Below are 17,535 nucleotides of genomic sequence, written 5' to 3' on the forward strand. Positions count from 1 at the left end.
GGACCCGGGCGCGGAAGTCCGCGGAGGGCCTCCATCCAGGGAGGAGGGCGCGGCGCGGGCCCCGGCCGGCAACTTGGGGTCCCCAAGGCCAGCGCCGTCGAACGGCCGCAGCCTGCCTCTGGGAGAGCCCCCGACGACCGCACGCCCTCATCCCAGCTTTGGTGGGACGCTCACCCGCTTTGCTTTTAAAATGTGCTTGCTGATAAAGGAATTCGTGAAAATACCTAAGCGGAGCGCGAGAATTGCCGCTCCTACCAGCAGCTGCTCTCTGAGGTGTCCTGGCCGTACAAGGCAACCTTACTATCGGAGGATGATTCCACAGGCCAATGTGGCTGTCAGAGTGAATTTGGGAATTACCGAGACAGCTCTGAGGAGTAGCTGAATTACCTTGCGGAATCCGGATAAAAACTGGAGTTCTGAAACAATTGTGGAGGGAAAGGGTGGAAAGGAAAGATGGGAGGAAGCTCTGTCGTCAGAGACTCAGGAATGACGCTGCCTCGTGGGCCGAACTGAAGCTGTAGGCTGGGGTCGGATAAACACCCTCATCCCCTAACTGGGACGGACATCTCCTTCTCCTGCCAACGCTGTAAATCCCTTCCTTCCTTTCTTCTTGCCTTCCTTCCTCCCCACTTCTTTTCTTCTTTTCTTTCCAAAATGGCAGAATTTGAAGTCAGATCCCCCCCCCCCCCCATGCGCACTGTGGCACTCCACCACATCCACTCCTTAACTAAACGATAAGGGACAGGAAAATTCTGGGTGACATCTGGTTTGCAGATACAGATCACAGGTTCTTTGGAGTTGAAGGGGACATGAAATTCTAGTCCAAACTTAAGCAACAGCGGACCCCTGGCTAAGTCTGTGTTGTGTGCTTCCCCCCTCCTTGGAGAATGTTCTTCTAGGAAAAATTTGAAGACAGGGCTAAGGAGAAAGAAAATCTGCAGGCAACTGATGTTCCCACTGTTTGCTGGGAATCCAAGAGAAGGGATTTTGCAGGTACAAGTGGCTGCTTGCTCACCTTCCCTTCTTCCAGCTCCTGCTCTACCTTTTTGGACAGACAGAGAATAGAGAAGCAGGGTGGCTAGAGAAATGCCCCTGAATTCAAGTCTAGTTCATGCTTCAAAAGCAAACTCAGATTCACACTTACTTAATTAGGGGAATAGGAGAGAGTGATGTAGGGAGAGGAATAGGCTAATGAGAGGTGATAGCAGATTTTAAAATCAGCAAATTGTAACAACTCGTCCTAGACAAGATTGCTACTTATTCTTGGTGTCAAGTTTGGGAAGGTGTTAGTTACTATCAAATTGGATGAAAGAGAACATTGTCAGATACTCTAGCACCTCTCTGGTCCTGCAGAGTTCCTGGTTCCTGCCAGGGGCCAGTCTTGGCCATTACTGCTGTGGCCCACTTGGCAGCATCTGACGCCATCAGGTATCCTGGACTGCGACTTCTACCAAAGAAGACAAATGGGGCCACCCCTCACACACCCACCCTAACTCCAGTTACTGCTTTGCTGTTGCTGGTTGTCTTGCCCTGGAGTCCAGACATCCCAACATTTCTTGAGGAGAATGTCCTCCAGGAATCTGTGAGGCAGGTACCTGGAGTAGTCCTCACCTGATAGAACTATGGGCTGAATTTCCCTTCAGAAACACAGACTCACCTCTTTTTGGCCCCAGGAACTATCACCCATCCTGTTCTGGGCAATGTATCCTGAATTCCATCCAATTCTATGACCTCTCTTGAACTGGCCATAAAGGCCAGGATACAACTTGGGACACCTTCTCAGCCCAAATATTCTAGTAGCAGCTTCTGCTTGACGGTGGGTTTTCCTGTCTTTCAAGAAGAGCCTATCCAGTCCTATTGTAGGACTGTTCTCATTGGTAAATATTACATATATGGATAGGCTGTCATAATACATGTAACTACTCCTGCTCGTTTAATCAGCTAACGTACACAACGTATGTGAAACTGTACTAGACAGAGGGGGTGGTGGGGAGAAATGGTACTAAAATTGTGTCATTCTCTGCCCGCAAGAAAGCTACACTTGAGTTGGAGAGGCAAAATTAATGAGTAGATGGGGTGCGTGGGTGGCTCAGTCGTTGAGCGTCTGCCTTCGCTCAGGGCGTGATCCCGGCGTTATGGGATCGAGCCCCACATCAAGCTCCTCCGCGATGAGCCTGCTTCTTCCTCTCCCACTCCCCTGGCTTGTGTTCCCTCTCTCGCTGGCTGTCTTTCTGTCAAATAAATAAATAAAATCTTAAAAAAAAATTAATGAGTAGACAATAGTAAATGACCCAAGCCAGAAAAGAATCTAGCACTAAATGGCATAGGCTGTAAGTGCTTTTAAAGTTTAAAGGAAAGATGAGGGAGATGGCAAGATTTTTATTTCTTAGAATTAATTATTCAGATTTTTTTCCTATCCCTTTTTACTCTCTGTGAAAGGTGGGAGAGAGGCAGAAAAAGTGGCAGAGTTAGGGCCTTACGTTTAGGGATCACTCTTGCTGCCTTGAAGGCCCCCTCCTGCTGCAGAGTCCTGGGTAAAGGGACATGCACCAGCTGACTCAAGAGGAGTGTGAAGATTCAGTACTCCAGAGAAGGGGATCTAGGTGCTAATGGGAAGAGGAAGATTCACTTCCTGCCTCACATCTGGATCGGCCGGTGCCACTGCTTCCCACTGTCTTCTTCCTGTCCCTGGATTCCTGTCCCACGCACACGGTCAGTCCCCACACACCTGTGTTCGCTCATCGTGCCAGGCTATGACTAGGCTGCATTTCTCTACCTACAAGGGTGCCTGGATTGGAGTCAAGATGAAAAAACAAAAACAAAACAAAACTTCAACCAAGCATACCGCTATGCTGTTTCCTCATTTCTTCATGTATAAGAAACCCTGAGATTGGCATATGAACAACCTGCAGAAAGGAAACCTGCTTTCAAAAGGCCCCCATGGGGCTTAGTTGGGCGATGCCACAGGGCATGTTTTCTCCCTTTGTGAATTTTTCTCCCCCAAATGGTAGGTTACTACAATGTTTATTCTCTGTGACTTATTTTGGGTACTAAGATCCTTTTTCAAAAAATTAGCATTTTCCTTTTAATAGATGAGTGAGAAAAGTTGACTGCATTCTGAAGTTCTTAAATTTGGTTTTGGATTTTAGGGTGAAACAGATTTTTCCCCTTTGAATCATCTTCACCTTTATCATGGAAGTTATACCATATATATGTGTAACATATATGATATATAACACATATGACCTGAAGGATATTATTCACATAAATATGCTTGGTTAACTTCGCAGGAATTTGCCTCTCCACATTCTTCAGAGTTAGGGAGACAAAAGCAGATGCCCCAATATTTATTTTTCTGCAATATTTACTGGAGGCCTGTGATAAATGTGTAGGGCCATATTAGGTCCTTCCTCTGAAAGAGCTTTCAACCTGGTTGAGGAGTTAAGATACATCACCCTGGGTTAGAAAGTAACATAAAGATATGTCAATGGCTATACCTGAGAGACACCTGCGTGGCTCAGTTAAGTGTCTGCTTTCGGCTCAGGTCATGATCCCAGGGTCCTAGAATCGAGTCCCACATTGGGCTCCTTGCTCAGCGGGGAGCCTGCTTCGTCCTCTGCCTGCCGCTCCCCCTACTTGTGCCCTCTCTCTCTTTCCCTGACAAATAAATAAGATCTTTAAAAAAAAATGGCTACACCTGGTCCAGCACTGAGTCAGTGGGCAGACACCAGAATTAGAGAGGAGCCAAGGAAGAAGTGAGCTCTAGACAGTGGAATGTTGGATGCTTCTTGAAGGGGGGCAAGTGCAAGTGGATTTTGAAGGCCGTGTAACCTGAGACAATTAGGGAGGAGTAGGGCGAAGCATGCTATAGGAGAGGAGGAAAGAGGAGGAAGGTAATGGCTCCTGCGATGACCAAAGGGATGGGAAGAGAGAGAAAGGAGCCTGGTAGCCAGAGCAGGCAGGGTCTCTCAGGGAGTAGCAGGTGGTCCAGCTCTCACAGTGGGACTGGGTAGGGGCTGCACTTCATCAATATGCCTTAGGGAGCCCTTGAGGATGAGAGTCGTCTAATGGAAACAACATCTCAAGAAAGAGGAGCAATTCTAGAGCAAGAACTGAAAGCCCTCCTGACTCTGAGCTTACTGGGTTTGCAGTTGTCCCAACATAAGTCTTGAACCCTGTTCTCTTTATTCTAGGTTCCTGTCAGTGAGCAGGTTCTAAACAAGGTGTCTTGCTGCTTTTATCAAATGTACTTTAGCACCCTGACATCCTAAGCACGCTTGGTCTCTAAGCAACTGTTATTTTAGGCAGGATTTATTTGTTCTCTCAAGAGTCTTTGGAACGAAACCAGGGTGAGAGCAAATGGTCGTCATACAATCTATGTTAGGAAGCTTATAGGACGCTTCCCTCTCCACACCCCAATAAATTTATATTTATCCTGTGTTTCCAGGATGAACTGAACTGTTCTAAGACCTGGGGAAGAGGAGCTATGGAATTAAAGGACATCATAGGAGACATAGCCTGTCTCATCCACGGCTTCATCGGCTTCAATTTAGTAATAATGATGAGGTGCTTCATTCTTTATGATGACCCAAATAAAAACAAAGGGAAAAAAAGAAAAGGAACACAGCCTGAATTCCCAGTCTTATTCACAGGGGGCCAACTTAGCTCTTGCTAACCCACAAAAGTACACAAGAGTGGACCATGCCACAACCCAGTGAAGAGTCCAAAACATGGCTTGAGACTTTAGGCATTTTGCATTTTGAGGGGAAATAAAAAATGAGTAAAGGAATGAGAAACTGCTTTCAATGGACAATTAGGAGAAAACTGGCAGATGCTTGCCTGCAAAGTCTACTGGCAAGTTCCCCTAAGAGGTGAGTTGGTAGTGGCGATTCCGAAGTTTTGTCTGCCATCACTCAGGGGAGACAGCTAAGGGTCAGATCTACTCTGTAAAGTGCATCTGGGTGCTGGGGGAGGCCAGAAATGAGAAAAGCAAGAGAAAACACTTAGTACATTTATAGGCCATCTTACTGTGGCTGCCAAAGTATCCCCTTAGGAGATAAAGCCGCTGGCTGCTGAAGTGCTATATGTGTTAATTAACATGACACCAGCGTGATGATAGCCTGGGAAACAGGCAGAGTCAGAAAAACAGGACAAACTGCATTTAGTTAATTGACAGATGCAATAATGCAGGGCCTGTCTCCAGCTCTAGGGAGAGAAAATTAAATTAAAAAGGGTCTTGGTAGGTCTGGTCTAATGGTTCAGCTGTCCCCAGCTTCAGCTACTATTACGTTTGGGCAGTATTCATCTAAGACATTTCTTTGACTCTGGACTGACATTTCTCATCTCACTTTTCCTCCTGCTTAGAGTTGCCAGATAAAACACAGGGCTCCCATTAGTGTTGCATTTCAGGTAAGCAACGAATAATTTTTTTGTATGTCTTAAATATCACATAGGGCATACTTGCTAAAAAAAAAAAAGGACACACTTGCTATTCGTTGTTTAGTTGAAATGCCAATTTAACTGGATATTGTTATTTCCTAACTCTGGGAATCCTATTCCCTGTAGATGCCTTGGGGGTCAATCCTTTACTGCTTGTCAGCAGGCACATTTTGGGATATTGGCCTAAGCTCTACCGGTCTTCTTATCGGGAGGGCAAACATGAAAATAAAAGCAGATTCAGATTTTCTCTTTTTGCCAGGCCCTCTCAAGAGCCCATCTGAACCAGATTTGCTTTAAGGTAGTCAGTTTGAATGAGTGTGGGAGTAAGTCTTTTTTCTTTTTTTCTTTTTAAGTCAGATATCTTTTCAGCCAGAAAATTCTTACCATTCTGCAGAGGTCACAGTCTGAGAAGAGCACTATAAGAGTTCAGTGACTTCTCAAAATTAATGTTCACTTTTAGAGGTGACCAGCAGGGGGAGCACATTCCAAAACGACACACTAGGCTCAGGACACCTGGATGAAATCATCACTGTCGGGGCCACCTGGCATCACACAGGCACCAAGAATTTATAGAACCCCTGCAGGCTTTGCAACTGTGTGCCAAATATTTCATTTCTGACTGAGTAAAGGACAACTTGGGTGAAAGACAAACCCCAAAAAAACAGCAGGAAAAAAAAACCAGTAAAAGAAAGGAAGTAACAATAACAACAAAAAACTCTAATGGCAATTAGTACAAAGAAACAGCAAACTACAAGATTATATGAAAAAACAGGGGTACCTGGGTGGCTCAGTCGGTTAAGCATCTGCCTTTGGCTCAGGTCAAGACTAGCGGGAAGCCTGCTTTTCCCTCTCCATCTGCCTGCTGTTCCCCGCCCCACCACTGCTTATGCTCTCTTTGTCAAATAAATAAATAAAATCTCAAAAAAAAAAAAAAAGAAAAGAAAAGAAAAAAGATTATATGAAAAAAAACAAATGGTGAATGTTTCCCTACTCCTAGGGCTGGATGGGATTTGGAAACATCATGTTCAACTTCTCAAGACTTGCTTCTTCTGTGAGGCATTCCCTGAGTAACAGCCCATTTCATACTCTACCTGCTCTGAAGGACTGATGACTTATCATAGTCTTGGCCCTATAGCCCTGATCGCTTCCTTTCATTTGTTTGTCTCCCCATCAAAGAAATATGTTCTTTGTGGCATGTATTATACTTTAAGTCTCTCAAAAACATGGCCATGGTGATTGGCACCTAATAGGTGCCTCCATATCTCAATTTTCTTGGAAAATGAAAGAATATTAAAAAAAAATTTTTTAAGTAAACTTCTCACCCAGTGTGGAGCCCAATGTGGGTCTTGAACTCATGACCCAGAGATCAAGACCTGAGCTGAGATCAAGAGTCGGCACTTAACTGACTGAGCCACCCAGGTGCCCCAAAAGAATATTTTTAAAATATCATTTTAAAAGGAGAGTCCACAATCTAATTTCATCGCCCTTGATTTTGTGATTGACTCTTGAAATTAGGAAAGCATCTTCCTTATAACTACTGAAAAAAACTCATGTTGAAACTAGATTTTTCTAGATGTAAGGAGCTTTTGATGAAAAAACAACAAAACATGGTTTAAAATTTTTGTGAGACTAAAATATGAAAGTAGATATTTCTTTCCAGCTTGAAAGAAAGACTTTATAATTTCTTCATAAATAATGTTGAATCGAGAACCTGTACAACCGAATTCTAGTCCTGGCTTTCTTGTCTGTTGACTGCATTTGCTGGGGCAAAACATTTAACATATCTGTGGCCTCAGGACAGTGTTAACGCTGGGTATATCAATGTTTCCCAAACCTGACTGACCACCGAATATCCTGGGAGCTTTAAAAACCCCACACCCAGGTAAGTCTGGGGTAAGTCCTAGAAGTTTATTTTTATAAAGTTCCCTAAGTGATTCTTATGAACAAGTGGCCTGGAAAACCATTGGACCAGATCACTGGCCCTCCTGTACATGTCCATGCCTGTACCTCCAGAAAGTGACTTCGGTGGTCTAGTGTGAGCTGTGTCCCCAGGTGGGTCTAATGTGCAATCAAGGTCAAGGGCCCTGGACTAGATGTTCATTAAGATCCCTTCTGACTCTAACACTTTATGGTCTGAGAACTTTTACCTTGCCTTTGTAAGTACTTATGTGGTAGTTTTATTGCATTTAATTAAAATGGGTGCCTTGCTATTGTGGCTCAGATCTGTAGACTAAAGGGCAAATGTCTCATAGCCACCCCTTTACAAAGGGTTACTCTTGTTTCCAGGAAGAAGGGGATGTGGGAGTGTGGGTGAGTAAGTGCAAGCCAGTTATACTATCAGGCAGACCACTTGAAGTGTACATTCACCAACAGCAAGTTGAGTGTCCCAGCCATGTGCTGGCTTCCAGTAAGTAATGTGTGAGTATTGACATCTGAGTAGAGCTTTTCATGAATAGGGATGTAGACTCATTCTACAAACAATAGATTGAATTGTGATGACCTTAAGGTAACTACATTTTTAATTATTTTTATATTTTTAAATGTAACTGATGAATACATTGGGAGCATGACAGGACTGCCAGCTTGAGCCTAAATTGTGTCCAACAGCTGGACCTGCCTGGGCATGTCTGGTTAACTGGTGGGGCAAGCCAAGAGGAAGGAGGTTGGGTGGAGGCATCTCCTTGCAGGGAAGAAAGAGCAAGGTGTGCAAAGGTTGGTCCAATACAAAAACCTTAGTCATTGGAAAGACAGTACAAAGTGTTGTCATTCTAATTTGTCTCTTGACCCAGCTCATCAGTGCACCTCTGGCCCAAGGAAGAGAGAGGACTAGAATAAAAGCTCAGAAGTCTGTTCCCCACACCTCTGAACTCTGGGGTTTGGCACCTGTAAGTTTTGTGCATTCATAGTGGCCATACTTCATAAAAACTAAGGTTCAGCAGAAACTTGCAGGACGTGGTGATGATCCTTGGTGCCTGGTAGACAGGGAGTTAGAAGTGGAGTATGACAGGGCTAGAGCAGAGTGAGGGAAGAAGGGAGACTAGACCTCTCCCAGCATCCCAGGCCTTCGAAGATGCCAGGGTTCTGAATTAGCATAGTGGAGTGAGGGCCGACAGAACACAGTTTATATCACAATGCCAGTTTCTAATTGGGTCCCAGAGACCAAATCGAGGACCCAAGCACCTGTGATCTCTTTGGGAGATTTTCTAGTTCAGTTCAGCAAATGCCAGGCTTTGTCAATTGTTCTCCATTCCTCTGTGATGAGTTACTCAGTTTTGAAGCGATCATCAAGACTGTGTAAGAGATGGCTCATGTGCAGTAAGAACAGCATTGCTTCTGTGGTGAGTAAGGGACTGGAAATCCTACTAGTTTAGGTGATTATAGGCTGTTCGAATCTCTAATACTGACCACCTCTTCTCAGAATGCCTATGGAAGCTTATCAGTACCTAGGTGCCAAATTGGAGGCACCTTTCTTCTACTTCTTTCCCTCCCTATGTGGCCAGGAAAGATGAGCTGGGGTTGGGTTTAGAATAGAGTAGCCCGACTGTGGGCTGTGTTCTGGAGCCTATGCTTTCCCAAGGGGCTGGGTCTGACACAGATTGTGAACCAGATCTTTTACCTCAGCCCCACCTCAGCGAGCAATGAAACACATGCGACACAGAAGCAAAAAAAGCTGGTCTCAGTTCAATCACTCCATCTTACTTCTGATGCAACCTTTCAGCTCTTAGAAAATTCTGATTGAAGGTCTGTGATGATTGACTCTATGTGTCAACCTTGCTAGGCCATGCTACCCAGTTTTTGGTCAAACATCAGTCTAGATGTTGCTGTGAAAGCATTTTTTTTCAACGTGATTAACAGTTAAATCAATAGACTTTGAGTAAAGTAGATTACTTTCCATAATGCAGATGAGCCTCATCCAATCAGTTGAAAGACTTAAGAGAAAACAGACTGAGGTCCCCAAGGAAGAGGGAATTATGCCTCCAGACCTCTTTGGACTCAAGCTGTAATATCAAGTCTTCCCTGGGTCTCCAGCCTGCTGGCCTGCTTTGTAGAGTGTGGACTTGCCAGTCCTGACAACTTGGTGAGCTAATTCTTTAAAATAAATCTCTCTATATTTAAACATCCTATGGGTTCTGTGTCTCTGGAGAATCCTGAGCTAATACAAGCTAATGCAAGCTCTTTAAGCTCATCAGCCTAGCAAACCACACAGAGAACTTCTAGCATATAGAAAAGAAATCAGATGCCAAAGGCAGTTTTCTGTCATTCGTCTAAAACCTAAAGGTGACTTGTACGATCAACCATCTTTTAGGATGGGGTTTATATAAAAAAAATCTATTGATGTTCTCATAACTGGATATTACTATCAACTGCTCCATTTTCATAAGTATTATTTAGAACCAGATTTCCTTGTGATTTGTTCTAAAGCCATTTTACTAATGTTGGGGTATCTGAGTAGCAGTGGGAGGCAGACAATGAACAATCACCTTCAGGTAAGAGAAGCATGGGGCAGAGGCTCTGGTTGTGAAATATTTGAGAGGCTGCAATGAAGTGATTTGAATTCTTAGTTTTCCTGGGAACTCAGAGAAATAAAGCTATTTCTGCTAAATCTCATGCTGGTTATTAGCTCTGTTTTAAAATGCAGTATGTAAACTATTTCTACAGAATAAAAGGAAATAGGACATCCAGCAACTTTCTGGTGGATTTGAACAGCATTAGACATCAAGTCTGCAGGTTGGAGATTTGGGGGTTTGGGAACTGGAAAGATCCAAACAGTTGCCTAAATACCCTTGTTTTCTTGGCTTCTTTGGTGTTAGCCACACAGAGTCAGATTATTTAGCTATGATTATTAATGTATGAGAAGGGGAAACACAAAAAGGTGATTTCTTCGGGATTCTATTTATCTTATTTGTAGTTCTCCAAACGTGTGCCATGGAGTCTTAGTTCTGCAACATGGTCATAAGGACAAATACATTCAAAACTGTTTTATACTAAGATCTTCTCATATTTGGAGAGTTGCCATTATAGAATCCTCAAGAAATCACCTTTTTGTGTTTCCCCTTCTCATACATTAATAATCATAGCTAAATAATCTGATTCTGTGTGGCTAACACCAAAGAAGCCAAGAAAACAAGGGTATTTAGTTATTAAAGCTATTCTGAATGCTATTAGCATTCAGAAGATACTAAGATGCCATTAACCTCCCTCAGAGGGTGGTAGGGAAAGTCATTCAAAAGAAGTGGCTGCTGGTTCACCTGTGAGCTGAATCTGGGCACTCAGAGACTCCTCATCCCCTCCTCTGTCCTTGGAATGTGGGTTTCACCTGCCTTTCTTGATCCCAGAGGCTTCTCCAAGGACAAAGCACTGAGATGTGATGTGGTGCTGAGAATACCTGCCTTGTATACATGACTGAACCCAGTTAGGGCCTCTTTTAAAAAAATTTTTTTTAATTTAAATTCAATTTAGTTAAAATATACTGTACTATTAGTTTCAGGGGTAGAATTTCGTGATTCATTAGTTGCATATAGCCCCCAATGCTCATTCCATCACATGCCCTCCTTAATGCCCATCACCCAGTTACCCCATTCCCCTACTCACCACCCCTCCAGCAACCCTCAGTTTGTTTCTTAGAGTTGAGTCTCTTATGGTTTGCCTCCCTCTCTGTTTTTATCTTATTTTTCCTTCCCTTCCCCTATGTTCATCTGTTTTCTTAAACTCTACATATGACTGACATCATATGTTATTTGTCTTTTTCTGACTGACTTATTTTGTTTAGCGTAATACCCTCTATAGAGTTCCATCCATATCATTGCAAGTGGCAAGATTTCATTCTTTTTGATGGCTGAGTAATATTCCAGTGTGTGTGTGTGTGTGTGTGTGTGTGTGTGTGTGTGTATCACATCTTCTTTATCCATTCATCTGTAAATGGACATCTAGGTTCATTAGTTAGGGCCTCTTAGTAAACTTTTAAAATTTGGCAGGCAGAGGTAGGGATCCACTCATCTTGATGTCACCCAAGATAAGCCTCATATGTAAGTTCCCTTTGCTTATTAGAACTGCCACCTACCAATCTGGAGTGGCCTCCTCTTTCTTTGGTCTCTCCTTGCCCTCTGCATATGGGGTTGAATTTCATATTGTACAGAGAAAGCTCTGAGTTGGTTGTGACTCAACAATTGGTTAACCAGCCAGAAGATGGAAGAAATGAGCCTTGGCAGTGAGGCATCCTCGGGAAAATCCCAAGTTGGACATAGGTCTCTAGGTGGGGAGGGGTGGCCTATATGTCAGATTCTTGTGGACCTCCGTGTAAGTATGGGGACACCTGGAAAATGCAGAAGAGATAAGAAGCTCATAGATGTTATGGTGGGCTTGTTTCTACTGTGGGCACTTTGGTGGCCACTGATGTCCAGCTAGAGGCTGGAGCTTGAAGTAGAAAATTAGAACAACCGAGGGGTGCCTGGGCGGCTCAGTTGGTTAAGCACCTGACTCTTGATTTTGGCTCAGGTCATGATCTCAGAGTTGTGAGATCAAGCCTGGGGTGGGCTCCATGCTGAGTGTGGAGGCTGCTTTAAGATTCTCTCTCTCCCTCCGCCCCTCCCCTTACCCCTGCTTGCGTGCACTTTATCTCTCTAAATAAATAAAGATAAAAATAAATATAGAAAGAAAATTAGAACAGCTGAGATTAGAGAAGGATATATAAGTGTCTAATACTCTGCTAGCTTCATGGCTGGCAGACAGGTGGGAGAGCAGGATAAGAAGTTAGAGGCCTTGGCATGTGTTCTCCAAAATTAGGAGGGCCTAGGATTCCTCAGATGAAGATCTGGGTATCTGTGACAAAGTTGGGATGCTATGAGGTAGAATCTGACAAAGTGATGAAAATGAAGAGGAAGATGTTATAGTAATTGATGAGAAAACAGATAAAATGTCCCATGTCTTCTGGCCCCTATTACAAAGAAAATTTTAAATGGCAATTACCTCAAAACTCCTAGGAGAAAACTGGAATTCTTTCTGTCCTGTGAAAGTTGGAAATCTTACCATGTCTTTGAAATGTAAACACTCTAGAGGATAACCAAAACATTGCCCGGGTACACTGCAGAAAAAAAAGGAGAGGAGGAAGGCTTTTTAAAATACAGACTGCTGTAGTAGTTCCCTTGTCAACTGTCATAAATAATAACTTCTCATCAGATCTTTAACCATGGCCATTTTTAAGTCTTTTGTCATTCACAGATAGTTATTTTGCTCTGATGCTTTGGCAAAAAGTGTTCCTACAAAAGTGCTTCACTTCAAGGAAATTCATGGAAAAGATTTTTGACAAGTACAGGTTTCTGATAACTAACATCGATTTGCCTTCATGGGGGAGAGATTATAATAAACCTTTCAAGTGCCTCCCCAAGGCTACCTTCATAACCCTGCAGTATATCATTAGATGGTTGCCTGAGACCTGTCCCTATTCTTCCCCACATCAGTATAATGAGCCCATTGCACTGATGACATCATGTTAACCTATAAAGATCTGCCTTTGCTGCAGGAGACCCTACAGCCTTTTCTGGAACACCTATGAGGGGGAGGATGGGCAATGAACCCACAGAAAGTTCAATGCCCAGACACTGCTGTAAGGTTGTTTTGGGAGTTATTTGGCCTGGTAAGCTGTGATTAATAAGGTACAAGCCCTTGTAGGGATTTTGGGAGTTTGGAGGACTTTAATTCCCTACCTGGTGCAGTGCCTCCATCCCTTATGCCACCTGGTAAGGAAAGGGCATGTGTGGGACTGGTGATCAAAGCGGCAAGTTGCCTTTGAGAAGGCAAAAATACTACCCTGGAAGGTATGTGTCGAATACTGTAGCAGTGACAACAAAATGGGAGAATGCCCCTAGGGGGCAGAAACCCAATATACCCTCACAGAGCACCAACTCCTGGCAGTGTACACAGTGTTCCTCCAGGTAAACCTCCCACATAGCAGCCAGTGCAGCAGCCAGTGGGAAGGATGCGGAGTGGTCTGGCTGCGGATGAGTCATGAACTCTGGCCATTAGCCCTTTGCCCTGACAGTTTTTTCTAAAAGGATTAGCCCTTATGGCTAGGACAATGGAAACCTAAGGAATAGATGATCACAAATACCCCTTGTGGGAGCAAAATATGTGGAAAAATATTTGGGTACACCTGCAAGAGCCTAAGGTAGCCCTCACTGTTTTTCATGCTCCAGCTCATAAGGCACTTATATCCCTTGGCAATCAGGAAGCTGATGTCCTAGCTCAGGTACAAGCCCTATTACCACCTCTTTAGTAGATATAGATATAGTAGGTTGGGTGCATAGAAAGAGTGGCCATCACAAAGCCTGAGTAGATGGCATATTGCCAAGGATGCTGGATTGCCTTTGAGGTACAGTGACTTGGTTAATGCAATAACAGCATGTCCTATGTATTTTAAACAATGCCGAAGGAAGATGTCAAAAGAATCTGGGGCCATTCACTGAAGTTCCCAACCAATGACGGATTGGCAAATTGATTATGTTGGCTCCCTCCCTCTGAGTGAGGTTCTAAATATGCCTTGGTTTGTGTGGATACTACGTCTGGCCTGACCCAAAGTTTTCCACTGTTGCTATGCAAATCAGGCTGCCACCATTAGGGATTAGAGAAGCTAAGGACCACATATGGATATCCTCCTTGACTAGATGGTCATTAGAGGTCACATTTCAAAAGTCATGACATGCAAGGGTGGGCAAAGGAACACGACATTGAATGGAGGTTCCATCTTCCCTATAACTTATAAGTGGCAGGGTTGGTAGAAAGAAAAAATGGAATATCAAAGCAGCAAATTAAATTGTTAACAAGTAAAACCACCTTGCTGGATGGACTAAAGTATTGTCCCAGGCTTTAATACATTTGAATGATCATCCAGTAGGGCCTATGGGGACCCCTGCTGAAACACCCAATACCATGAAAAAAGTTGTGGGAAGCAGCCATTGTCACAGCTCTCACTGTGGATCAGTGCTATCCTGTTGAGAACACCAAGCCCCATCACACCTGAGAAAGGAATTATATACCAGAAATTTCAATGGGACCTCCTGCTGGGATAGTTCCTTTGTATCCCTTGGTGAGGGAGAGCTACTCAATTTCCACCAGGATCTTATAATCCTGCTCCAAGCTGGACCTGTTAAAAGGCACTATACCTGGAATGGAATGTGTACCACCAAAAGGGGAGACGATGGGGGTCCTGGTCTGGCATATCCTTCTCTTAGTCCATTTCCTCATGCCTAACAATGCTGCTTCCTCTCACCAACATGCTTGGTATATACAACCAGGTCACATTTCTAAACCTCCCAACCTCCCTCTCCTCGAGGCCAGGTAGGTGCATTCTGTTTCCCACTGGTTTGATCATTTGGCCACATCCATGTTCCCTCCTTTGGCCTGGAGGATGTTATAGCACACAAAGAAGTCCTTAATAAATTCACCCAGCAACTCTTAAGTGATAGCCAACAAATCCTGTCTTTACTGATCACTGAAATGTCTCTGATGAGAAAAGCTATCCTCCAAAATAGGATGGCTTTAGACCTTATTACTGCCTTACAAGGAGGCACCTGTGTCATTATCCAAACAGAATGTTGTGTGTTTACACTTTGATGAATATACTAATGTATCATGTTTATTAAATCACATGAGGACACAGTGAACTTCCTGAGTGATCTGACTCCTAGCTTAGTGGACTTGATGAATCAGTGGTTTGGATCATGGGCTTTTATGGAAAGTTATCATTGATTTTGGAATTATTATCTTAATCTGTATTTTCTCTTACATGTGCCTGTGTTGGTGTGGCATCTGCCTCCAAAGCAGCCAGATAGCCACCAAAGGGGCCACTCCCATGCTAGTGAAACCCCTTGCTGACTGCTCAGGGCCCATTGTGAAAGAGGTGTGTGTGTGAGATTGTAAAGAGCCAGTCATGAGGAGTGGAATGTTGGGGAAGGTCATCAAAAAGACATAACTACCAGTTGACCTGTGAGCTCGACCGGGATACTCAGAGGCTCCTCACCAACCCCCTCCTTGGAATGTGGGTTTCACTTTCCTTTCCCACTCCCAGAGGTCACTCCAAGGACCTAGTCTTGAGATTGTGGTGTGATATTGAGAACACCTGCATGGTATACATGACTAAACCTAGTTAGGGCCTCTTTATAAACTTTATAAGATTTGACAGGCAGAGACGGGAATCCACTCATCTTGCTTCCACCCAAGACAAGCCTTGTATGTAAGTTCCCTTTGCTTGTTAAAACTACCACCTACCAACCTGGAGTTGCCTCCTCTTTCTTTGGTCTCTCTCTGCCCTCCATATACAAGGGGCCAGTTTCAAAATACACCTGGGGAAGCCCCTGAGAGGTTGGTGAGACAACAGAGGGGCATTTGCTGGAACAGAAAACTTGCTCTAAAAGATCACTGATTTTATAAATCCCTGCTAAGTCAGAAGGAAAGCATAATTAGGCTAAGTACAGCTAGCAGTAGTAAGTACAGCTAGCAGTAGTAAGTACACCATTACCATATGGAGAATCTAAACTTTCATAATGAAAATGCTTCCTTTCTTCCAACTTCCAAGCCTGCCAGCCCCTTCTTAGATCCAGCCTGCCAGAGGAGTTCTTTGGGAGACCTGGTACTACATACATGCATGGAAGTAGAGGCGAGATTCTTCCTTTAACCTGTGCCAGGTGATAAGCAGGAATTGTGTAATTGCAGCATCTACAAAAGAAACAGTAAGAATGTTTTTTTATTCAAAATTTTAAAAAATTATTTGTATAAATATGTTCTAGTAGTGCTTTTTAAATGGCTAAAAAGGGGCTATGACTTAAAATGATAGCATAGTAACATGAATGAATGCTATAACTTAATTGGAAAAAATAACAAATATGTAGAAAATGTCAATACCAGGACATGCCTAAATGAAAGTTAGGTGAAAATACCAGAAAATAAGTTACATATACACTGGTTATAACTAAGTGGAATTATATGTAGGTACATTAGCAAATATGGGAGAACTTGAATGAGGTTAGTAATTTAGAATTTAATATTCATTGGGTTCTTTTTCATACAACTGCTCACATTTCTAAAAGAACAAGTTTACTTAATATAGACATATTTCCAAAGAAGACATACAGATGGTTAACAGACACATGAAAAGAGTCTTAACATCATTCATCTTAAGGGAAATGCAAATCAAAACCACAATGAGATATCACCTCATACCTGTTAGAATGGCAAAACAACAACAACAACAACAACAACAACAACAAAAACAAAAACAAGAAATAACAAGTATTGCCTAGGATGTGGAGAAAAAGGAAACCTTCTGCACTGTTGGTGGGAAGGCAAACTGGTGCAGCCACTGTGAAAATCGTATGGAGATTACTCAAAAAATTAAAAATAGAACTACCCAGGATCCAGTAATTCCATTACTGGGTATTTTCCCAAAGAAAATGACAACTCTAATTTAAAAAGATATATGCACCCCTATGTTTATTGCAGCATTATTTACAAGAGCCAAGATATGGAAGCAAGCCAAATGTCCGTTGACTGATGAATGGATAAGAAAGATGTAGTATATATACACAATGGAATGTTATGTGGCATAAAAAAAGGATGAGATCTTGCCATTTGTGACAAGATGGATGGACCTGAAATGTATTACACTAAGTGAAATAAACATACTAGCTTGGCTTGAAAAAAACATAGAAGACACTAGAGAATCCCTTACTGGAGAAATGAAAGAACTAAAATCTAATCGGGTCAAAATCAAAAAGGCTATTACTGAGATGTAATAAAAAATGGAGGCTCTAACTGATAGGATAAACAACACAGAAGAGATAGGCAGTGATATAGAAGACAAAATGGTGGAGAATAAAGAAACTGAGAAGAAGAGAGATAAACAACTACTGGATTATGAGGGGAGGATTCGAGAGATCAGTGATACCATAAAGCAAAAACAATATTAGAATAATTGGGGTACCAGAGGAAAAGGAAAGAGAGAGGGGGCAAAAGGTTTATTTGAGCAAATCATAGCTGAGAACTTCCCTAATCTGGGGAAGGAAACAGGCATTCAAGTCAGGGAGGCACAGACAACCCCCTTCA

This window comes from Ursus americanus, chromosome 10, assembly GCF_024610735.1.
Source record: "Ursus americanus isolate L20-20 chromosome 10, mUrsAme1.1.p, whole genome shotgun sequence".
Lineage (NCBI taxonomy): Eukaryota > Metazoa > Chordata > Mammalia > Carnivora > Ursidae > Ursus > Ursus americanus.